At 36.3% G+C, this 27543-nt stretch overlaps 1 pseudogene; it reads right to left on the bottom strand.

Moving 5' to 3' along the window:
* Nucleotides 1–1815: 1815 nt before the first annotated feature.
* LOC149157930 (general transcription and DNA repair factor IIH helicase/translocase subunit XPB1 pseudogene) lies at nt 1816–2951 on the bottom strand (annotated as a pseudogene).
* Nucleotides 2952–27543: the final 24592 nt, after the last annotated feature.

A 27543-nucleotide genomic window follows, 5' to 3' on the forward strand; every position in this document is an offset into this window, starting at 1 on the left:
TGACTTGTGAATTAAATTGTAATTTTGTTCTCATAGCAACTTATAATAGTTAACTAAGTTAAGTTGACTTAGTTAGCTTAGGAATTTAGAGTTGGAAGTCTATCTGAAGTCATGTAAGTGTGATCCTTAAGTTTTAGGGGTCCAGATTGAGTTTATTTGAGTTGTAATTAGATAACTGAGTTTGACTGAGTTATAGTCAATTAAACTAGTTCTAACTGTTGGAGGAACTAGTAGAGGTATAGTATTGAGTTGGTGCACTAGTGCATCCTCAATGCTACTCCATCTAACTGGAGATTCACTCAAGAATAACTCATGCATGTTAGTTCAGAGGAAAACCCAGTTGAGATTAGAGTACAGGGACAATGTACTATCAGTTGTATAATTTTCCGAGTTGTATAGATGTATAATGTTATCTCATATTCCATGTTCCTAATCTCTTCAATGATTTTTTCAGGCCCTTCAGAACGTTTGCCTCCAAAAGCCACCATATTGTATGTAGTGACAACAACACCAACATTGCCCCGAAACCTTTCTTTACTATCTGAAGTAAAACGGCATATCTGGTCATCCCGTATAGTAGACCACAGCTTGAACTGGAATGCCCATTGATCTACTGAGACTGCGTTTTTTGCTAAGCAAAGGCAGCTTTTTCGTATGCGACAAGAAGCAGAAACACCAATCAGGGCAATCTTCCCTGTCTTCATAGTTTCTACTGCCTTATCAAGACCAGCAATGGCTTTATGTTGAGATTCAAAGCAACAAAACTTCGAGAAATTTGCAGCTTGCTTCAAGTAAATGTTATCTCAAAATCAGACCCTGATAGGCTGCTGGTCAGGTTGACTCTAAGTAACTATTTCAAACCAACTTTTGGCTGAGGCTTAGCCTCCTCAACCTGAGAGGGCTCTCTCAAAGGTTAATGATTTTGATAAAGATTAAGATGGCTAACTCTTATAGAACAAATGTGACAAATATGAATGCTGGAAACACATTAAACAACTATCCATTGGGCTTATGGAGTCAACAACACCTCAATATAACAGTGAACTCAACCTTACATAGAAGTCAGGGCACTCAGCATTTAGACATTCAGAACATAACTCATATGGGACCACAGTTTATAAATGCATACAGGAAATCAGAGCACATTCAGTGAATTCTGAGTGATTATACATCTATACCACTGTAAAAATTATGGAAAGGACAAGATCACACATTCTGAACATAAGAAATCCCTCATGAATCCTGAGAAGTAAAGTCAAAATTATATTACTGAAAATGAGTCTTTACATAAGCCAAATACAAGCTGTATCATAAAATTTTCCAACCCTGATTACATTGCTCTTTCTCCTATATATAGAGCTCTTCTACCTAACTGAGGTTCCTCCTCCAGCGTGAGGGGAACTCCAATTCTGCCTATGATGACACCTACTAACATTTGAAACTAACTAATAAATACAGCAGACTACAAATTGACAGCTCTAGAAACCTAAAACAATTAGGATTCTAATTCGACATCATGCTGAACATATCATTTATTACAATCAAGATGGTGCTCCTACGAGAAAAAGGAGAAAACAGGCTCATTCTCTGACAATTGGTCTTTTTTAGTTTAGCTGTGATGGATGCTCGAAGCTTCTTACTGGTCCTTAATGTCGTATCCCTTTACCTCTGCTGAGAAACAGGAAACTGTCCCTGTTTTTATGCCTTTGTTTTCCTCAAGGATATTCGGAAGTAATTAGCCATGTTGATTTTCTTGAATTAGTAATAAGTGCCACGTCCTTCGTGTGTTGTAAGCTTTTCCCATGTGCATGTGTGCTAACACAAACACATTTCCTGTGTATCAGTAGATACTAAGGAGTAAAAGAAAGCATTATATTCTTCTTTCCCACCAGCCATCCTATCCTGATGCTTACCCTTTGCTCGCAAGATACGCCCCAAACGTTGTGCTTCTTGACGCCGAGAACCAGCATGAGACGATATTTGTATAATCACATTAGCTTCAGGAATATCAATTGAGTTATCTCCCACCTTTGAAAGGAAAACGGTATTAACATCAGGGCTGTGCTTGAATGTATACAGGATCCTTGTTCTTTCACTATGACTGGTAGCACCATAAATCATAGGCTTCCTGAGCTTCATTGCATATTCAGTAAGTGCAAAAAGATTGTCTGCGAAAACAATGATCTTATCTCCACGTTGTTGTTCATGGAAACGGATGAGAAACTCACAGGCCCTAAACTTGTTTGGATTCATCACATACAAGGCCTGTTTTTTTTTTTAGAATTTTCCTTCTTCAGATACTCTGCAAAAAACTCCCTTGTCATGGGGCACCACACTTCAGCACATTGTACATTAGCAATATATCCTCCCTTCACCAAATCCAACCAATTGGCTTCATATAACTTGGGCCCAATCAAGAAGTTCAAATCAGTAATGCGCTCATCCTCTCGGACAAGTGTAGCTGTAAGCCCAAGTTTACAATGAGACTTTGTAATGCTAATGACTTTACGAAACATATGTGCTGGAACCACATGTACCTCATCCATAAGAAGAAGACCCCATTCCCTGTTCCTAATCTCTTCAATGATTTTTTCAGACTCTTCAGAACGTTTGCCTCCAAAAGCCACCATATTGTATGTAGTGACAACAACACCAACATTGCCCCGAAACCTTTCTTTACTATCTGAAGTAAAACGGCATATCTGGTCATCCCGTATAGTAGACCACAGCTTGAACTGGAATGCCCACTGATCTACTGAGACTGCATTTGTTGCTAAGCAAAGGCAGCTTTTTCGTATGCGACAAGCAGCAGAAACACCAATCAGGGCAATCTTCCCTGTCTTCATAGTTTCTACTGCCTTATCAAGACCAGCAATGACTTTATGTTGAGATTCAAAGCAACAAAACTTCGAGAAATTTGCAGCTTGCTTCAAGTTTGTAAGCCCAGCCATAGGTTTAAATTTGAGTTCTTTATACAATTGCACCATCCAATGTTTAATGCTTCTGATTTTGTAAGCCCTTTTAGATGCACCAATTCACCATGAATCCCTGAGCACATCTTTAGATCCAGACTTGTCAAGTTCACAAGACCAACTGAGTTCACAAGACCAGCAATCTTTGAGCAACATTTTTAGGTTTCCCTGTACTACCACTTGCATATAAAAGGAACAGAGGATCTTCTGCATCAATCCATCTAACTTCACATTCGGTCATGTATTTTGGAATTGTATCCTGCCACCAGATGTCTCTTCCTTTCTTCTATGGTGTGTTTTTTATTTAATGCAAACTCATCTGCATATGTCAAACAGACACCTACAGGAACTCCATTTTTAGATGATTCCACCAGTGCAGAGTCTATTTATTTCTTTCAAATTAATGACTTTAGCACCCCTGCGAACAGCATTACAAGTTAGCGGTGCTTTAGCTTTGTGGTGTATAATTCGTTGAGCAAGAGACTCTACTGAAAATCCAGCAAATACAACTGAATGAACAGCACCAAAACGAGCACAAGCAAACATTGCTATCGGCAGTTCATAACTTTCTGTATACGCAATATTCTGGGTGCACTGAGTTTTCCCTGGGTAAGCACTTGCACAGTTGTTCCCTCGTATGGATGCAAATAAAAGCTACACTTTAAACTTTCTCTAGGGGAAAGTCGGCCGTGCAGTACACATTCTAGACACCACCATGGGAAATCCTTTTCATCCTCTGTTCCATCTAAATCTGTTATCTTTTTACGCCATGGGCCTCCTTGAGAACCTTCGGTAATTATTGATGGTGGTGACGTAGTTGAGAAATCGAATGCTGGATGAATTCCAGCAATATGGGTTTCGGCATCATCATGGACATCTATTCTGGATGAAATATGATTCCTGAGAGCATTTTCTTGCCCTGCTGGAAAATCCCCATTAGCAGAAGCTTGAGTTGCCAACCGTTGTCGTCTCCTCGACAACCAATGTGCCAAAAGTCCACGGAGAGTCTCCTGTGCAAGATTTATCTTCTGTTCCTCTGGTGCATCTGGAACATTTAAGTCAACTGCATACATTTCAGCAGTAAAGCATTGGGGTGTATCTAAATGCACAGACATGCTTCCAAGTCTGGTATCCATTGTGAACCAGGCAGGAATACTGACCATTTCAAATAATTCCTCACTGCTTCCTTGAAATCACTGTCGCTGCTCTCATCCTTTTCCCAATTCAAAGATATTGCAATAGAAGGAACCCCTGACATGAGAGCTTCCCTTGCACTTGCAACAGTGCCAGAATAAATGATGTGATATCCACAGTCTGATCCCTTGTTGATTCCACTGATTACCACAGAAGGCTTCTTCCAAGGAAAGAGTGCTCCAGATAAACCTAATGAAACACCATCTGCTGGGGTACTAAAAACCTTATAAGCTGACAACTGTTGATGCAAACCAAATGGATTTTGATAAACATGACAGCTGGGTAAGGTCTGCTACCGATCAGCACAAAATCATCTAGACCGAGCTTCTGCGTTACGAAATCACCTGAAACATGTTGCGCTACGAAAACACCTAAAACTGACTTATGCACTACGAAATCACCTAAAGGGCTTTGTAGCACATAATAACCTTTGAACAAAGCTGACACATGGAAATTGTGTAAATTATGAGACCAGTGGTGAATGAGGATGCATAGTGGACTCCTTAGACTCAGACTCTAAGGCAAACAAAAACTCAAAGCTAGACTAGCACTGAATTTTTTACCATCAAACTAATGTGAGCGGTTTTGAAATTAGAATTCTTAAGTGATAACACATGCAATCAGTTGAGGACCTCAGTTTGGATTGCGTAGTTATGGAAGAAGTATTGCCTCATTAAATAGAGGCTAATTCCTTTAGGAATTGCGCAAGGAAGTAGGGGCTTGGAAGGCAACATAATAGGCTAACTATTGGCTTAAGCTAGCTTGTGAGTAGAGAGTTAGATTATACTTGTGCAGGAATTGTTCAGGAGCAACAAGTATTGTATTTTATTCTCACATATTTTGGTTAATGCAATATAGATAGTCGGGGTTTTGAGTAGTTTCTTTCTAGAGATAAATATTGTGTTATGTGCCATTGATATTCTTCCTATTTCTAATTATTGTTTTCATTGAGCATTATTGGTTTCCGATGTAAAGAGTAGAGTGGATTCTTGTCTTATGTTTTAGTATATCACACTTTGACTCTACATTAAAAATTGACATTAATGGGAATAAAGGTCTTTTGATACTCTAGGTGGCCTGAATAGGGATTAACATGGAACTCTTTCATTATTAGTCTTTTCATTTCATCACCATTATGCACACAAATTATGCCTTTGAATCTGACTAAGCCATCCTTAGTGAGGTGATATCCCTCATCCTCACTGCTTTGCTACAACCTTTTTTTTATTTGTTGGTATTTTTCATCCTACTATCCAAAAATTTTAATTATTTCTTCCAAATCTATTTCGTATGAACTTACAATTGCCAAGTGATTTACTTGGATTCTTCTGCTCAAAGCATCAACAACCTTACTTTCCTTGCCTTTGATGCACTTAATTTCAAAGTTGAATTCACTAAGTGTGGACAACCATCTTTCTTGCCTATCATTCAAATTCAGATGTCCAAACAAATATTTGAGCTCACTATGTTCTAAAATGAGCATAAAATTCTTGCCAAGGAGGTAGTGCGTCCACATTTTTTAAGCATAAATGATGGTAGCCAATTCTAAATCACGTGTCACATAATTTTCCTCATGCTTATTTAACTTTTTGGACTCATAGCACATGACTTTCCCTTCCTTCATTAAGACTTCACCGAGTCTCTCTTTGCAAGCATCTGTACACACCACAAAATCCTTATCAAGATCTGCAATTCTCAGTACTAACGAACAGGTAAGAAATTGTTTTAACTACTCAAAGACTTCTGCACATTGTGCAGTCCACTCAAATATTTTCCATTTTCTCTGCAAGACTATAATGATATTGTTGGAAAAAATACTAAGAGGAGGGGTTGAATCAATATTTACAAATCAATAACTTTCTACATTTCATATTTAGATTTCTATACACGACTTTACTGAATCAAACTTGTGTGTCCACGTGACTTTTCTTAAGCCAATTAGCATGTATCCAGTGAAATTATAATTTAGTTAATCCATCATATGTTTATCTTAAGCTAATGCATTAATACTTTATTAACCATTAGATCAAAATTAACCATGTGCTGTAATAAATAAACCATCACACATAAGCAACACACATGAACACCAAGATTTAAGGTGGAGACCCAATGCGGGAGAAAAACCACCTGCTGATGTTGTCTCTGTCTTCTTTTTAATATAAATAATAAGTTGTTTACAATCTTGTACTGGTGTAGACTCATACTAGTACATAGGCACCCACCTGCAGAAGGCTACAACCTTCACTCATTCTCCAACTACTACTGGAAGGGAGTTCCAACCCTCAATATCCTCCAGGGACCATGTTTCATAAATTTTCAAACTCGATACTCCTGGTACACAACAACAAAATATGTAGGCCACGTTTCATCAAATTTTCATACTAGACCCATCAGTAACATTGAAGCTCAAAATCAATCACTACTGCAATACATCCAACAAATACATCTGCATCAACCAATAACTGAAACCCAATCATAACTGAAACCTAATCATAAATCTCTAAATCAACCACAACTGAATCAATCAATTACTGAAACCTCTAACATAACTGAATCACCCAATCATCATCTGAATCAACCACAACTGAATCAATCAATCATTGAAAACTCAATCAATCGACACTTAATCAAAATTCAACTAATCAACTGGAACAAACAAATCCCTGTAACCAGTACACAAATCCGAACCCAGAACACTGCATCAACAACCAGAACCAACTGCAACCTCAAAAATCATATGTCAGAATGTATATGGTACTTCAATGAAGGCAACCTGCATGTATATGTTACTTCCTTTAACCCAACCTACGTATACCTCTAAAGATACTGAATCATAAAACCTCTGAACCACAAACTGTGCCAATCAGTGACATTCTGAAGATCTATTGTCAATTTATAGATTTCTAACCAAATAGCAGTAGATATCACCATTCTCACTTAATCAATCAATCAACCAGACTCAATCTCCTTATACAATCAGATTTACTTTCAGATCTTATGAAGACACCATTGATAAACAACAGTAAAACAACATCACCGATAAGATAGATCAGTCATCTCTGAACAACAAGTTTTTCTTCTGCATACGCTACTTGGAAGTGTTGAATAAGCGTGTATACATGCCTTCACCAAGGCGAACCAACTTATAGATCTGCAAATAATAACTTATAACTTCGCAACTATTCCAGACTTCAAACATCCACATATCATAACATTGAAAGGAAAAAACATGTGTTAGCATTTAGATCTATCCCATTCATTATCAGATCATACAATGATAAGCCATTTCAGGTCTCATGATCCTGATCCATCATTAGATCTCATCCATCATCAAACACTCAGGTGCATACTTAGTTTAGATCAAGTAAAGCATAAGAAACCCATAACATGCATATTTTCTAACTCTTCATAAGATATTCATTACTTGCACACTTAGTCCTTTGATCTTCTCCTCCTTATATACTTAGAGCCTTTTTCAGTACCTTGGACCAAAAAATGCTTAGAACCTATGGTATTCTTAGACGGGATCAAGTAACCGTTACTCCACTCAATATTGTGGGCTAATACCCTGGTATTGACCCTTGGTATTATTTATCCTTAATTTTCCATCCCATACGTGATTTTCCTCTTGTGAAAGTGCGTGCATACGTATACGCTCATTTTGTTCTGTGAACCTACTTGTATAAGCTACTTAGACTAGGTGAACCAACGTATACAACTTAAAACATTCTTTTTCTTCAATTGCTTGATTCTGATTTGTAATGCTTTGTTCCATCACCTTGTTCTTCTGTGCCATTACTTTGTTACCTCTAAATTGACCTGTTACAATGTGAGTTTCCATTATTCATCACTTATGAACCAATTCCTTTGAACTTCTCTGCATTTTGTCACATCTGTAAACAAAACTGCCATGCATTCTATCACATCCTGTTTATACCTTTATCAAGTATTCCATTCATCAAATAGTTTGTCTATCAAAGGCAACACTAACACAATATTCCTGTATCAAACCTTTAACCATTATTTTGTTCATCATTTTGTCACCTCTGATACCTATCCAATAGATTCATCAAGTTACCATATACAAGTGAGTTTCCATCAAGGACAACACATGCATCATAATTCCAACAATCTCCCCCTTTGGACTTGATGGCAACCACTTTGGTGTTTGGTCACCACAACCTATAAATAACATCAAGACAAGCACCAAGCTTTTCAAAACATCAAGCTACTCTCCAAACACCAAGCTACTCTCCCCCTTTGACATCAAGGGCAAAGGGATGACCAATGTTAAATGAAGACTTCCATATCTGAACTGCTGAATATGAACACTAATCATGCTCCCCCTAGGCACATGCTGAATTCTCTAATCAAACTCCCCCTTAGTACATGCTGAGATGCACTATACCATCCATGCTCCCCCTGAGCATATGCAGAGTCTGCAGAAATATTTTTGAAAGAATAACATGACTCTATAACTCAACTATGTGAGTATGACCTTCCTATCACCAATGACTCATACATACATCAATCACCCAACCAAGTGGGGATACACCAAATGACTCAACCACTCAACCAAGTGGGATTACATATTTGACATGATCTCAAAAGTTCTTATATGACTGAATATAAAAATTATTACATTATAGGTCTTTACATGACCTTTACATCAAATGATATAAATGAAATTTATAACAACGACCAAAAATATAAACAAGACCATGATAGTCATCAACAACTATTATACACCATATATGATTTGCACCATAAGCATCTGTCAATAGCATCTAGAACAGTAACATGTATATGTCCATCATCAGTTCACAAGATATGATAATGTAAATATCATCAACCTGTAACAAATTATGCCGCATATAGATATCAACTCATCCTCTTGATCTTATCAAGATCAACTTGCTCTGTTTCCTTAGAGGAAAATCCTTAACATATCCTTCCATGAATCAACTAAGCACATGTCATATCGCCAAGTAGTAATAAAAAACCATTCACATCATATCATATGTATGTGAAAACACCATAGTCATCCTCCATGACTATACCATCATCATTGTATCAAGAATTGCATGATCTTTCCATAACAACCCTCAATATATCATCCATGTATCTTCACTAGGGATTTTTTCAACATCCCACATTTGATAAGCATCAACCATCATAAACAACATATGTGAGAATGAAACCTATCATCATAAAGTATCATTATGTGACTAAGTAAGCCATGTCTTCGAATATCTATGTCTTAAAATGGCTATGTCTTCATGAAACCTGCAATAACACCATTCTCTTGGCCAACCAACAATATTTACCAATATGCAACTTAAGTAATCATCCATGCATCCAACATTATGTGTATCTAGATTTTCATCAATGTAAAAAACAAACCGAGAGCTCACATTCATTTTTTCAATCTTTCTTTACACCATCAAGTGCAACAATCCTCAACCAATATACCATGTGAGATCCAAGAACTATAGGAATCCTCATCCATAACTGCACCATATGAAATTTATGTATCTTTGAAGGCATGATGACAACAACATAAAAGAAATGAGTGACACTTATCAAATAATGAAGTTGTGTACTCAAGATTTGTTCTTCTCCTTGAACTTATGAAGATCACCATGTAAGCAACATATCATATGTACTATATGAATCATCAAAAGAGTCGTCCACAATCATCCATAAATCTGATATGAATAACAACTATGTGGCTCAAGCAAAGTATCATATGAGATTTCATCATAGGCAACCCATGACTGCAACATAGCATGATGCATCACTTAAACATTTCAACAACATAAGCATCATCATCATTGATAAGAGCCATTATGTACCAAAACATAATTCCAACAATGCATTATTAGTAGCATAGCATATTCTCCCCCTGAACCTGTGCCAATTGTTCACTGTCATATTTGATCATTGCAAATATCAGTAAGAATCATCAAGGCATCATCATCAACTAGTTATACATCAAGTCATCAACAACTTATGAGGTTCAAAATCACTTCTAAATAACATCCACAGACTGTAGTCATCAAACATCAATCCAGAAAAGACAATTGATAATTGTTTGAACCATATCAGACCCTTTTTCTGAGTCTGACCCATTTCTTCTTCATCAAACCAACATATACGCTACTGTGTAGTTTCAAACTAGCATATATACGCTACTTATCTTCATAATATTTGCGTATGAGAATTAGAACACTGAAGTTTCATACTTTCAGTTCCTCCTGAGTATTTTCTGACTGTACTTGGTCCTAGAACTTTTGCTAAAGCATTAGTTCCAAGAATATCATTACCATGATGGTTCTTCATCAGAGGCTCCATTTTTCTCTTGTCTCCAGTCATGTGATGAGCACATCCACTATCATATTTGTCTTTGAATGAGCAGAGAGCAAGATCACACCTTATCTGATCTTCCTTTTCTTGATTCTTGGTGGATTCATATTTTTTAGATTTTCTGATATAAATATTCTTATTTGATTGCTTACCATATTGTCTACGACGATCCATAGACTTGTCCCTGCATTATTTTGCTATATGCCCAAACTTGTTACAAGCATAACATCTTATATGTTTCATATTCCTTCTATAGAAATCAATGGCTTTGTGACCAAGCATAATGCAAGAAAAAAATATCCCATAGAGTACCTGGAAGCTGATGATCTTTTTGAGTGACGGTTATTAGCTTGAACCATTCTACTTTTGCATCTGGTTGCAACATGTCCAAAATTATGACATATAAAAAATTCAACATTATTCATCAGAGGAAAGAATCGATTAACACTTCCATAGTTAGGAGTAAATGATTTTCTTTGAAGACTTTCTTTCCTTGGTTGTTGATGGGGTTGACCTCTTATCTCCTTGTTGAGCATTTCAAATTTTGCATTAGAATTCCTTTCTTCAGTTTGTGAGCTAGATTCACCTTTAACAGTTTCATGAAAACCAAGACCAGATTTGATGGTAGGAGACCTTTGACTACTAAGAATATTATCCAAAATCTTAGTACTATCTTGAAATCATAAAAGTTTATCCTTTTCTTCTAATTTACCTTTTAGGATATTTACCTCAACTTAATATTGCTCTTCCTTTTCAAGATACTACTTCTTCATGATTTCTTCAAATTTTCTTCCTTCTTCCACTTGTTGCCTTAATTTGAGAACCTCATTTTCTTGTTCTTCAAATGCTTGAAGTAGTTCTTCATTCTGCTTATTTGAATTTTTAAGATCTTCTTTTAGAGAGACGACCACAACTTCAAGACCTTCACAGTAACTGGTTCTTTCTATAAGTTCCTTGGTTGTTGTATCCTTTTCATTCACTTCATTTCTCAATGATGTCACTTCATCCTGCAACCTTTGACTTTGATCTTCCTTTTCTTTGTACTGCTTCTTTATTTTGTTTCCTTCCTCCAACTGAGTTTTTAACCTAGTAATCTCTTCTTTGTAGGTACACTCCCTTTTGTCAAATAGATCTTGTTGATCTCTAATTTTGTCTGTGATCCTTTTAACTTCTACCTCTATATTTCTTTCACTTTCACCCATAAGAGAAAATTCAGTTGTTTCACTGTCACTTTCCTTATCATCAATATTGCATGAACAGAGAAATGTATCACCAAAATACCAAAAATTTGTACCTAATAATTCTTTTGCTTGTTCATCTTCAATCTGAAGTGATTATGAATTTGAATACTCACTTCCACCTAATAACCAATTATCTCTCTTGTGGTCACTGTTCCTTCGAGATGTCTTCTTCTTCTGAGGTGCTTTCTTCTTTTGCTTCTTTCCCATTGTTACAACGGATCTCCTTCAACCAATCAAGCCTCTGCCAAAGGACCTACTCTAATACCAATTGTTGGGAAAAATACTGGGGGGGGGGGGGGGGGGGGGGGGGGTGAATCAATATTTACAAATCAATAACCTTTTACATTTCATATTCAGATTTCTATACGCGACTTTACTAAATTGAACCTGTGTTTGCATGCCACTGTTCTTAAGCTAATCAGCGTATATCCAGTGAACTTATAATTCAGTTAATCCATCATATGTTTATCTTCTGCTAGTGCATTACTACTTTATTAACCATTAGATAAACATTAACCATGTGTTGTAATAAATAAACCATCACACATAAGAAACACACTTGAACACTAAGATTTAAGGTGGAAACCCAACGCGGGAGAAAAACCACATGCTACCATTTTCTATGTCTTCTTTTTAATATAAAGAATAAGTTTTTTACAATCTTGTACTGGTGCAGACTCATTCCAGTACGAAGGCACCCACCTACAGAAAGCTACAACCTTCACTCGTTCTCCAGCTGCTACTTGAAGGGAGCTCCAACCCCCTGATCTATCACCAACTACTACTGGAAGGAAGCTTCGACTTCCTCACCGAAGGCTCCAACCCTCAATATGCTCCAGGAACCATGTTTCATAAATTTTCAGACTAGATACTCCTAGTACACAACAACACAATATGTAGGCCATGTTTCATCAAATTTTCATACTGGACCCATTAGTAACATTGAAGCTCAAAATCAATCACCACTGCAATACATCCAACAAATACATCTGCATCAACCAATCAATGAAACCCAATCATCAATCTTTGATTTAACTGAAACCAAATCATCAGTCTCCGAATCAACCACAACTGAATCAATCAATTATTGAAACCTCTAACATAACTGAATCACCCAATCATCAATTTCTAAATCAACCACAACTGAATCTATCAATCACTAAAAACTCAATCAACCGACACTTAATCAAAATTCAACCAATCAACTGGAACAGATAGATCACTGCAACCAGTACACAAATATGAACATGGAACATTGCATCAACAACTAGAACCAACTGCAACCTCTAAAATCATATGTCAGAATGTATACACTACTTCAGTGAAGCCAAGCTGCATGTGTACGCTACTTCCTTTAACCCAACCTGTGTATACCTTTAAAGATATTGAATCATAAAACCTCTGAACCAAAAACTATGCCAATCAGTGACATTCTAAAGATCTACTATCAATTTATAGACTTCTAAACAGATAGCAGTAGAGATCACCCTTCTCACGTAATACATCAATCAACCAGACTCAATCTCCTTATACAATCATATTTACTTTCAGATCTTATGAAGACATCATTGATAAACAATGGTAAAACAACAACACTGATCAGATAGATCAGTCATCTTTGAACAACAATTTTTTCTTCTTCATACACTATTTGGAAGTGACGAATAAGCGTGTATACACGCCTTCACTAAGGCAAACCAGCGTATAGATCTGCAAATAATAACTTATAACTTCGAAGCTATTCCAGACTTCAGACATACCCAAACCATAACATTTAAAGGACAAATCATGTGTTAGCATTCAGATCTAGCCCATCCATTATCAGATCATAAGTCATTTCGGGTCTCATGATCCTGATCCATCATTAGATCTCATCCATGATCAAACACTCAGGTGCATACTTAGTTCAGATCAAGTAAAGCATCAGAAACCCATAGCATGCATATTTTCTATCTCTTCATAAGATATTCATTACTTGCACACTTAGTCCTTTGATCTTCTCCTCCTTATATACTTAGAGCCTTTTTCAATACTTCGGACCAAAAAAACACTTAGAACCCGTGGTATTCTTAGATGGGATCAAGTAATCATTACTCCAGTCAATATTGTGGGCTAATACCATGGTATTGACCCTTGGTTTTCTTTATCCTTAATTTTCCATCCCATACACGCTTTTCCTCTTGTGAAAGTGCATGCATACGTATATGCTCCTTTTGTTTTGTGAACCTTTCTTGGATATGCTACTTGGACTAGGTGAACCAACATATACAACTTAAAACATTCTTTTTCTTCAATTGCTTGATTATGATCTATAATCCTTTGTTCCATCATCCTGTTCTTTTGTGTCATTACTCTGTTACCTCTGAATTGACCTGTTACAATGCGAGTTCCATTATACATCACTTCTGAACTGATTCCTCTGAACTTCCCTGCATTTTGTCACATATGTAAACACAACTGCCATGCATTCTGTCACATCTTGTTTATACCTTTATTAAGTAGTCCATTCATCAAATAGGTTGTTTATCAAGGACAACAATAACACAATCTTCATGTATCAAACCTTTAACCATTATTATGTTCATCATTCTGTCACCTCTGATATCTGTCCAATAGATTCATCAAGTTACCATATACAAGTGAGTTGCCATCAAGGACAACACATGCATCATAATGCCAACATAGATGGCCTATTTTGGAGAAATTCTGAATAAATCTCTTGTAATATCCTACCAATCCCATGAATGATCTAATCTCATCCACGTTTTTTGGAGTTGACCACTCCCTTATGACTTTGATCTTTTCAGGGTCAATTGATACGCCTTCCATAGAGACGATGCACCCTAAGTAATGTATCTGTGACTGGAAGAAGTCACACTTGCTAATATTTTCATAGATCTTATGTTCTTTCAACAATTGTAACACTGCCATGTTGTTCTTCCATTTTGAATAAACCAATATGTCATCAACAAACACAATGACAAACTTGTCCAAGTAAGGACATAACACTCTGTTCATAAGACACATGAACGTGGCAGGGACGTTAGTAATCCAAAAGGGCACCACTACAAATTTATAGTGCCCATATATTGTTCTGAAATTAGTTTTATGATGTCTTCCTCCATGATTCTTACTTGATGGTAGCTTGACCTCAAGTCAATTTTGGAGAAAAATTGCTACTCCCCTTAACTAGTTAAAGAGATCATCAATCCTTGGTAGTGGGTACCTGTTCTTGATGGTTACCTTATTCAACTATCAGTAATCAATGCATAATATAAGGGTTCCATCTTTCTTCTTTACAAATAATACTGGTGCTCCCTAAGGGGACACACTTGGCCTTATGTAACCCTTGTCAAGCATTTCCTTCAGCTGCAATTTTAGCTCAACCAACTTTGGGGTGCTCATCCTATATGGAGCCTTAGATGTTGGTGTTGCTCTAGGTACCAGCTCAACAAAAAAATCTCTCTCTCAGTGAGGAGGAAATCTATGAACCTTCGCTGGAAAGATGTTAGCATACTATTACAAAACAAGGTACTTTTGAAGCAATTTAACTTCCTTATCTTTTGTTTCTCTGTCATCTTCCTCATTCTTGGAAACTTGTATTGCAAACAACATGCATCATTTTCTGTTGCTATGTTTGGTTTGCATAGCAATGATCAACCTAATTGATATGAGATTTTTCCTGCCTTGTAACACTTTTTTTGTTGCCTACTCATCTAAGCATTCTATTGTTTTTTCATAGTAATCTATCTTGGTCCGGTGTAAGTAAAACCAGTCCATGCCCAGTAATATGCCATACCCACCCAATGGTAACACATTCAAGTGGGTTTTTGTGGGCATGCCACTGAGTTCAAATGCACATGACTTTACCCAATGGATGATTCTTCTCCTTGTCCCTATTGCCAATTGAACCAACCAAGGTTCTTGATGCAATTCCTTTCCCAATCCACACTTCTCAACAATATCTGGGATGACATAGCTATAATTAGAACCCAGATAAATTAAAATAGAAATGACTTGATCTTGTAGCTTACCTTCCATCTCAATGATGGATGCCTGGTGATCTGCTTGGTGGTGGTCCATTGTTGCATATATTATTGGAATACTCCGAGCTACTTTACCCATCGTGCTTGCCTCCTTGGTGTTGTAAACATTTGATGTGACATCCTACTGATGTGAACAATATCTCCTCCTTTGGTTCCCACCAGAAGTAAAACACTTGAGTGGTTCTTAGCCTTCAAACTTGGGTTGCGCTGAAGCCAGTTGCTACACATTTTTCTTAACAATAACATTGGTTCTTTGCTGAAACTACCTTGTCTAAGTTGGGTGTTTCCCCTCTTTCCTTTTTGAGTTTTTCTTGGGCCAATTCCTCTTATGTCTAGAGTTGTTTTTTCCCTTCCAGCTACTTTTAATATCGGGTTTGCGCCTTGCTTGCTCATAGCTATGTTCTAATTTCTTGATAGCATCCTTCAGGGTTTGGGGTTCCAACAATTCGATTTTATCTTTTAATTCCATAGGCAACCCACTGATGAACCTTTGAATTTTGGCTTTCTCATCCTTGAGATATGGTACATACCTCAACAATTCCAAAAAATTGGTGACATACTCATCACTGGTTAACTGATCCATTTTGAGTTCATAAAACTCTTTTTCTTTATTATCATAGTAGCGTTCAGACAGGTATTTCTCTCCAAAGAGCTTCTCAAACTCCTCCCAAGTCAACTCTTTCTCAGTAATGTCTCTAACATTCTTCAAGTCCTCCCACCATATGTCAACTTTTCCTTTTAAGTTGTAAGAGGAAACTCTAGCCTTCATATTCTCAGAATAGTCATGTATTCTATTTTTTTTTCATCACTAACAACCATGCTTCTGTGTTCTCTACTTTCTTCATATCCCCATCAAATGTATGTGGCTTTTCCTTCTTAATATCTTCAGACATATGCCCCTTTTATTTGATTTCCAAGTGATGGTGATGGTGAGAATGGTGATATCTCTAGGCAACAAAACTAGATGGTTTGCTTGAACAATGCACATGTGTGCTAGTTCCTCTTCTTGGAGTGCTCAATGGTTAACCTCTTGGAACAATGTCCTCACTTCCCTGCCTATGCCTCTTTCTGGATCTGCCACCATTTGCTCCATTGGTGTTCTTCTCTGATTCATGAAGGATTTTCCTATCGCTATGACTGGCCCTCCTTTCAAATTGCCTTTGCCTCTACCAACCTGAGAGACTTTGCAGGATGACTACATTGATCTCAACTTGCCTTTCTTGGGCTCTCACCAACCTCTCATTATCGACCTTAAAACTTCTCACCTCATCCCTTAGGCTTCTCAGAGTGTCCATTTAGTTTGGGGAGTGATTCCACCCCCCTTGGCTAGCTGATCTCTCTTCCTCATTAGCTTTGACCCCATCACTTCCATGTTGTGACTGGACGAAATTATATTCAACCATTCTGGTCCTCATTACTATAATTGCTCTATTTTATTCTACTTTAGATGTGTCGTCAATCACACACATTGTTAGGCATTCCAATAATAAATAAACACAAAATCAGGATCATGAACTTGCATTCGTGGATTTTCCATGGAGATTTCTATCGTGATAAACAAACCATGTTAATGTGCAAACCCATTTACAAATCATATGTACTAATCATTCAATTTTGCAATGAGTTCCTAATTAATAATAACAACATATTCACAACCATAATCTTGCTCTCACAGAGATGCTATCCACCAGGAAATTCACACTAGCACAAGTTTATTAGCAAGAAACAAGTAATAGTTCACGTCGACTTTGAACAGCTAAGCAATAAATCAGTAAAAGTTATATATATATATATATATATATATATATATATATATATATATATATATATATATATATATATATATATATATATATATATATATATATATATATATATATATATATAGATAGATATATATTGCTTTTTAAAAACCATCACTTTCCGTGATGAAGACCATCCATTCCAAGTATTGAACATGGATGCTCTGATACCACTCTGTGAAATACCCTTTTATTTACCTAGAGACAACACCTGGCTACAAGGGAACTAGTTCCCAGGACATCTAAATATTGATGAAAAACTAATAAAATCAGTGGTTAGAGGAATTGGCCATGAGAGCAACAACAAATCTTCTAATTCAAAAACCTAGCCTTCAAAACCAGAATGGCCAGAAACATTGAGGATTGCAGGGTCTTTGAGCTAAGAAATGATTTAGAAGAAAATAAAGAAGGACAAGGTTTAATCTTAGGCAATTAAGAATCTAAATTCAAACCTATGTAGAAAGAATTATGGGAAGATGAGATAGTGTGAGTGAATTTATGGAATGTGGAGCGCCCTTTAAGGGTCTCAAATTTAAATTGCATGAGTACTAACAAGTAAATTCATGAAACATTAAATTGAGACAACTCGTTGCATCATACACCATTCCAAAAGAGGAAAAAAACATAAATGAACTACTACATACAAGAAGGAAAACAACAATTGCAACCATCCCAATGCTGGAATCAAAATTGGTTACTATTATTGAGCTTTTGAGAGACTCTTCCGTTACATGGCCTCATGCTTTTTCTGACTCCGAACCCTTTACAATCATTCATTTTTTACTTTTATTTGCATTCCTAAGACCCAACTGACTAGCTGTTTAATCGGTTATAAAAACTAACTGTTTAATCAGTTATAAAAACTAACTTCTGAAACAATTGTTAAACTGCCCCCTGCACATTTGTTGCACTTTTCTATTACTTCCTTTTTTGTTGTCAAAAAGATTTTTTCCAATTGCATCAACCTCATCTATAAAGATAATACAAGGAGCTTTCTCCTTTGCAAGTTGAAAAGCATCACGAATAAGTTTGGCACCATCCCCAATGGAACATTTAGACTATTTGTGGACCAATAAGTTTAAATAATGTTGCATTTATTTGTGGCACAACACATGCATTAGCCATGAGTATTTATCTTGTTCCTGAAGGGCCATAAGTAGTACCCCTTTCGGTTGGTGAATATCGAGTTTTTGAAACCTCTGCCCTTCTATTTTCCTTAAAAATGAAATTCCATATCATGACCATATATTGTTTTAAGTGCACTTAAAAATAGAAATCCCACATTTTTATTAAAAATAATTCCTCTTCATTGAGCCAGATTAAGCTACAACATACCCAAACCCTCCTTTGGCATTAGAGGAATGACGTAATTTGTTTTTTTGTTCAACTACCTTTAACTCGACGCTTCCTCCAAACCAACGGGATCAAATCTCGGTTGAAACCTCATAATTACAGTGAGAGGATCAAAAGGGATACAGTCGCAAAACTGTTTCGGGCTACAACTTCTTAGCCTATGTAACTGTGGCCCAACTCTCCAGCTAATGGCATGTTGCATCAATACGAGCCCAACCACACAACCTCTTAATGCCATCCTCGCTACCCTGGACCCATGACACTTTTAAAATCTCAATTCGAAATAGTTACATGCTTCTAGTCTTCTTGGATGGCCACATAACATTTATGCCTCTATCCCACCAATATGATCACTCCCTTATGAGCCCCATGACCTTGACGCTTTTATTAAAATAAACTACGGGGTAATGATCCTGGGTATCAAATAATTTCTTTTTCAACCTATGCACCGTCAACTAATGTTCTAGGCACCTTGATGCTCAATTTAAATATCTTACGGGAACTAGGCTCTTCGGTCTTTTTGGGCTAAACCACCTCTGGGAAAATCCTTCTCAGTTGAAAGACCCAAGGAACAAAAAGTCCTTCTGTCTCCTTCTCTTGACGGTACCTAGTCTTTTGGTCCCCCACGCTCCATAGAATTATAATTAAAACATTTAGGGGATTTCAGGGCTTCTAGGTTCTCAATCTTTGCCCGAATCTCTGTCACGGGGTTCTGTCAGTAGAGGGTTCCTGCTCCTACACTACAAACTTCCTAACGGTAATTTTAAACAAATTACAAGATCTAACCTTCTCGGGACTTCCAACCTTCCGAATTAATGGTCCCATGCAATGTGAAAATTCCTTTCATTGTATTTTGACTAACCCAGGCCTCAACACCACTTACCATCGAATTCTTGACATTTAATTAAATTAATTTCTAAGACTCTGATCTCTTCAGGATAACCCACCTCTGGGCCACAAATGCATTCTTTTGACCAATTGAAAAAGGGGGGAATCAGTTGCACCAATAGGAAGCTTTCTCAGTTAGGGTTTTTATCTTCAATGGGATAAGGGTATATGATCCTTCCTATGAATTTAGGGATTTTCTCCTCTATGTTGCAACGAATCCTTCCTTATCATTTTCTTCCATGACTTGGTCAAGGGGCTTTGGCTCTGCCTCATGCAAATTCCTAGACAAGGATCTTTGCAATCACCCCGAGGAAAAGCTCTTCCACTGCGCAAGCTTCCTTGAGGCAACCTTTTCTACCATGGCTATGTCTTAAAGGTCTGGTAGACGTCCAAATCCACATCAAGGTTTTGTGCTGATGCCCAGGGTTGATTAAGGAATTTCACAGCCTGTGTTATAGGGCCATATATTCCTCGATTGCTTACTTATTTACTACTTTCAATACAGTTAAGCATTTATTCAAAGTAATGTCCAACTCAATGATATAGCATAGCCTTGATTATCATGTGGTTCATTTGCACATTTATGCATCATATGCTTTGCGTTTACCATCAACAAATTATCACACAACATTTTTCTTTCAGATTCAACACACATACATATATATAATCAACACATATATCAGTGGCATATCCCCATAGAGATGCACCACATATGCAAGCATTAACAACATAGATGCAGTCCCTGAATCCAAAACCATTACCAACAACAATGCAACATGGTTCATTAAAAGGTAAATAAGCATACACAAATACTTATCTTTGAACTTGCGAGAAAACTGAGTTTGGGACAAGGACTCTCCACCCAACCATAGACAACTACAACCACACTTACTTGCAGCTTCCAGCCCCGAGCCAAATTCCATATTTTGAGGGGATGCTTGCTCAAGGGATTTAAACACCAACTATCAACTGAAACCGGGATTCTAGAGGACCTCCTTCCTCAATCCCACCAGCTGACCTCTACTTTGTTGATAAATAGGGAGTACATAGGCACTCTACCTCATCCTTAGGTGCACATAAACTTATTCAAACCCTTCTAGGGAGTCCAAAATCTAATGTAACTGTAACATAGTAACCACAAGTCGTCAATCTGGTCTTCCTTTGGTGCTGCACTAGGATGGCTTCTTCCAAAGCTGTTATAGGGCTCTAGAGTTTGATATCTCAACCCACAGCCTCGAGGGGACCCAAGCCGTTATAGGGCTCCATAGATTCCATCCCAACTTACAACCTCCAGGGACCCAAGCTATTACAGGGCTCCAAAGACCTCCGTCTCAACCCACAACCTCTAAGGACCCAAGATGTTACAGGGCTCTAGGGATCTTATCTCAACCCACAACCTCCAAGGACTCCAAGCTGTTACAGGGCTCCAAAGGCTGACAACTCAACAACAACCTCCAGGGATAGAGAATCCATCCCTTTATCTTCTCTTCTCTTCCTTTCTCTTCCACGCTTCTGGCTAAAAGCTCTCGTTGGATGCTCAATTTTGTCTCTTCTCTATTTTCATCTAGCTTGCATAGGTTCGAATGGGTGTCTCTCCCCTCTGCCTCTAAATTCCATCAAATGAATCCACGCTATTGTCTTTTCTTGTTTTACATGGATTCTCTTCCCCTCGTGCTTTCTGCCTTGGCATCTTTCTCAACCATAATTACTGTTGCATCCTTTCTTCCGTGCAATGAAATATCCTTTTAATAAATCCCTGTCCTATTTCCTTCTTGTTGTTTTTCAAGCAACATGGGCCTGAGTACTTCCTCTTGCAACCCATTTGATTTATGAACCAATCCCTTGAATTCATGCACCAACCAACATTTAATAGATGTCTTTCAATTCAAGTTTCTTCCTCTACACAAGAAACCACAACATCCCAAGCAAGTAATCCTCCTTATCAGCTCTAGAATTTGTGTCCCTTAATTCAGACCGTCTTTTTTATTTTTATTTTTATTTATTTATTTATTTCAAATATTGCATAATCTTTACAATATATTTACAATGCAACTTATGCAAGGACCTTGGGTGGGGCTGTCACAATTGTACTAGCTATGAAATTCACAACATCCTTGAATGTTCAAATTTGAAGAGGGAGCAATCATGGGACCTGAGTTACCCATTTCCTTGGCCACTTTAATTACCCCTCTTGTGCACCTTTCTCATCATCAATTTTGTCATGTATACCATGGATTACAAGCTTTCATTGATTCATCATTGGCCCCTTAAAGATGAAGCATTTTGTTACTTATCTGGGTTGGGATATTCAAAGTTCCTTTTATTGACGTAGATCATGATTTATACAAGAACTAAGTGAAGGATAATGAGGGGGGTAGATCTCATGCTAGTATTTTATCCATACACTTTCATTACCCCTGCTAATATTTTACATTTTAACATATCACTCATGCTTTTTCTTTTATTTTCATTGCATCAATATATTAGGGAAAAGACAAATAAATTAGGAAAATAGGGAACCAATATTGGTGATAGAGAGTAATCAACCTAAAGATGAGATGTGGATACATGGGTAATATTGAAGGTGTTAAGTATGAATTATCATGGACGCACAACATCAATCAAAGCCTCATATTTGTGCCTCTCCTAGTTAGTGAAGAAATATGCCTCAAGAAGGGTCACATTGGACTAAGGGAAAATAATAACCATCAAGGCAAAGCATGGGAACAAGTGCACAAAAAAAGCCTATCATCCAGTTCAACTTGTGATCCATACTAAAATTCCCTTTAATAGTAACTAAAAGAACTTGAACACACAAATGGTTATTGTACCCCAAAATAGATGACCCACCTTCATCATATGAGTAGGTTGTAGGTTTTAACCCTATATAGTTAATTGTTACAAACATGTTCTTAATAAAACGTAAAAGATGCATTCGGAAACACACATATTAACATAGTTATTTTACCCTAGAATCCAAAATCGGGAAAAGTAGAAAGCTTTTTCAATATATTCATCTTTACAATATTAATATATGTGTGTGTGTGTTCATAAACCACCAATTCATTTACCTTAGATTACAATATAGCCATATTTCCTTAAATAAAACTACAAAAATGTGGGCTAAATCACCATATGCCACAAAATTGCTAAAAGTGAAAACTATGTGTTGAAAACTACAAAAAATGGAAGTAAAAAGCCACCTAATTTATTTATTTATTCAGGGGTTCTATTATGGAAATATCATGTATATGGGGTTCCAGCCCCCCTAAGAACCCCTTGAATAGGGGGGAAACCGCCTCTCTTGCCATCCCACAGAATAGGGGTGCTATTGCCCCCTCTATGACCGCTCCACTACGCTCAACACAAAGTATATCTTATGGATGTAGTTTAACAAAGAATATAACACATACCCAACATTCTCCCACTTGTTTCTTTCTTTGCACATAAGGGGTTGGAAGAGTACATTATCAAAAATATAGTGCAACAATGTCCATTGTTTTTATACACCAAGATAACCTTGCAATGCTAAGAAATTTTTTTAATGAACCTAGAACATTCTTCGAAGTGCTCACCTTTACCAACAACACTTTTTTCAATCATATTTCTCACAAAGTGATACTGAACATAAATATGCTTTTTATTATAATGATACTCTAAGTTCTTTGCTAGGAATATTATTGTCCAGTCAATTTAACGTCTTAAATTGCTCTACATAAATGATCAATCCAGGTATCGTAAACTGATGAAGTGTGGTGCACCATATGTGCTTAGTTAACCATTTTTCTTACTTCGTTGTTTAATAGTTTATGTTGTTTTGAGGTTTTGTTTTTGTTGGTCTCCTAAAGTATTCTAATGCAATGGAAATCCTAGTTTAAAGTTTTAAGAATGCTTTTAAAGATCAAGCGTGGATGTATAGTTGAAGACAATGTTTATGCTTCTTATGATAATTTCCAAACTTAGCACTTCAAAGATCTCAAAACATGCTATCTATAAAATCAAAATTTGAACAAAAGTGTAAACATGCAGCTACATAAATCAAGCTAAATATGAAATACTGAAAATGAGGTTATTGTCTCTATTGTCCATCTAATTACAGAAATAAAATCTAAACTATTGCACTCAAAACCAAAAATTGCAGACTAATGAAAGAAAAATCAAATTACTTCACTTATAATCCGATAGCTCGCCAATTAACTTCTCAAGTTAAGCCATGGCACCGGAGATAACGTCAAATAACATGAAAAAATGATATCTAAATTACCTACTTACAGATTAATGAAAGCAAAATCAAATTACTTCACTTATAATCCGATAGCTCGCCAATTAACTTCTCGGGTTAAGCCATGGCAATGGAGATAACGTTAAATAACATGAAGAACTTGATATGTAAATTAGTTAATAGCAGCAAACAAATCTCACTGAAATCAAAGGATAACAACTGAAATTTAAAAGCCAAAAAGTTCAGCAGAGAAGCAAATCTCAGATCACTACTTGATGCAAAAAATACATTAAAAAGCTCGAGCAAAAACTAATAAGCAAATACAAGAACATGTAAAGAAAAGCTAATCTACAATCAACCGGTTGAACACACTTGCATGGATTAAAATTTCATGAATGGAAAATCTAAACTATCAAACTTGAAAGCAACAAAATGACATACTTGAATGAAATCAAAGCAAAACTACAAAGCAAAATCTACTCTATCTTACATTCTAATATGCTCTATGACATCTACTTCACATCTCCTTCCATGTTGAGAACATCAAAGCTTTATTCAAATTCTTCAAAATTACAAAGTACAATAAAGCTCTCTAAAGCTTTCCAAAGCCATCAAAGAAGAACTACAAGCTCCAAGCTACCAACTCTAAACTCTTAAGCTAAATAACTAAAAAGCCAAGCTAAGCTAACAAATGAATGAGAGAGATATGCTATTTATACAAAAAGATGAAAAACCATCTCATTAATGAGAGTCCATGAATCTCTCTCTCTACCTCTAAAGTCCTAATCAAAATAGGAACTGATAAGACACATGTCTTGTTAGAGTTTCAATATAATTAGAAGATGTGACACATATCCTCATGATCCCATGATCATCTTCACTCAAATTCGAATTTGGCCTTAGGGTACCACATAAAGGTCTTCTAGAAGCCTCATTTTAACCTACACATATCAACAATCTCAACCCACTTGTTAGGTATAAGCATATGCACATTATTTTCTAATTTTTAACCACAAATTCTGTTAAAAAACTAAGAATTAATAAAGTTTGGAAACACATAAATGTGGCCCAATGATAATGAAAGTGGAATGAATGTAGTGAGATAGTAGTGAAATGGAGGTGAAATGGAGGTGATATAATGGAAATAATAGTGAAAGTGTAATGAAGATGAATGACATTTTCAAAACCCAACATACCCCCCAACTAAAGCTATTGCATGTCCTCATACAATATAGATATGCAATATATATTACATTAATTCTTTTGACCTTTGAGCTTTGGTTTAACTTTGCATGATATCATTTGATAACATCATACTTTTGCAAAGTTTTTTTCTTGTATTGCAACATGGTTGGTTCTTATGTAACAACCATATTTTGTTGTTGCATTCTATTTTGATATTTGAACTTTGCAAAATGATATTTTGATTATTGTTACAAAGTATATCTTTATTGGATTGCATGATGGTTGGTTCTTGTGTGACAACCATGATTGTGTTTGTATCCAATTTATCCTTTAAGCACTTTTTGAAAAGCCATTGTATGCTCATAATAACAATGTAATAGTTAATATATTTTGGGAGTATGTGGGCTTTTGAATATGATATGAACATGGAAATATATGAATATGGATGTATCCCCCCCCCCCCAAACTGATGGTATTGGCAATTTTATGAAATGGAGAAGAGAAATGTTTTTCCAACAATTATCATTCTAGCTTTTTATGGAATTCTATAGTCAAAAGTTAGAAAATGACGTACCTTCACTTACCCTTTGGAATGGATGAGTTGTATGTGTGGTGGCTGAAAAATTCTGACCATATTCTTCTTCAAGTGACTGAACAAGAAGAGTTATGGATAAAGAGTCAAGATGACTTTTTATTGCTTCTACTAAAACTTGTTGAATCTGCTCCAAAATGCTAAAAATAATAGTCTTCATGTCTTCAAAACTCATTGGCACAATTCCTACTATGTGAAAAGATGTTCTGATGTCGAACATAAGAGAAAATTGTTGACTTAGTGGCCATTAATGGATGCCACTAGTCAATACGAAAACTCTCACCATTGATGACAATGAAAGTCAAGATGCCCAAACATATCTTGCAAGGTACGAATGAATTTGCCAATGTCGAGTCACCTAGAAGATCTGATGAACAAGGGATATTAATGTATTCCCATTGTTTGTTAGTATGAGGACTTGCCATTAAGGCATGCAAGCCTCAAGGTGTTTTTACAAAGAACTTAGACTCAAAGGACTATGGACTCAATAATTTGCATTGAAGCAGGGCTTATTTGCGAAATGAAAATGACAGGAAATGAAAGATGAAAATGGAAGATGGCAATGGACAAAAAAAATGGCAATGAGTAATAAATATGTGAATGAGCCTCTTGCTTTTATGTGTGGGTTATAAATGGAGAAAAAGTAATGGAAAGTGGATGTAAATGTAAATAGAAAATATGGAGGGAAATGAGGTGAATGGTTTATTATGAAGTATGGATGTGATGGAGACAATGGTATGTGAAAGTTTTCAAGTATTTGGATCTGATTTTGCATTAGCATATTTCTTATTTGTTGTTGATCATCCTCTTATAAAACAAATTGGTCTCTTAGAGAGACACCATTCTCGTGTAGTCATTTGTCTTTCTTCCTAGAACCTACAAAAAAATTAATACTTCTTCTGCAATGGAATGTATGATTTTCAAAGGAGAGAGGTTATCAATCTCTCTAGTTATCATATTTACACACAAAACTAAGAATTTGTATTAATGAAACAAGTTTTCAAAGGAAAAATCAAAAGAATTTATATTTGCTTTGGAATTAGTGCCTCAAGTTGAATGTTGCTTCTTTTCAGCAATTTATTTCATTATTTACCATTCAAACTCTAATGATAAAATTTTCATTGTGTAGATCTTGTTGAGATCTTTCCAATGATACTTGAATCATAAAAATATGATTTTGTATAAGAAAGTTAGGCTGATTTGAATAATGAGATTTTTCAGTTGCGGAATGACTTTAGCTGCGGAATGTGTGCAATATCTGTAGCTAAAAATCTTGAATAAAAAGTTAGCCATTCATCTGTCACCATAAATTCAGAATTAATCAATACCTTCAAAAAAGTGAGAAAATAATTTATTCATTTCATTGATTCAAATTTATTATTTTTTCTTGACATGCGGCAACTTAGTGATAACACATATCTTGACTTCCCTTTGACCGGGGTCTTTTCCATTGATTTGGATCAAATGGATAGGACACCATCCATGTACTGACATTTTCCCAGCTATCCATGTGGTTTGTTTCGTCTCTTGACACCTATAACCCATAGAAGTATGAAAATGGCTGCAGAATTGCCAGTTAGCTGCGGAACAGAGCTGCATTTCACAGCTAAAAGACAAACAACCATCAGTTTTTTGATTTAAGTTATTGGGAAAGAGATTTTATGCAGCCAAGTACCAGGGGG

Source organism: Pinus tabuliformis, chromosome 5_2, assembly GCF_031772625.1.
Source record: "Pinus tabuliformis cultivar Carrire ecotype Pingquan chromosome 5_2, CPIR1, whole genome shotgun sequence".
NCBI lineage: Eukaryota > Viridiplantae > Streptophyta > Pinopsida > Pinales > Pinaceae > Pinus > Pinus tabuliformis.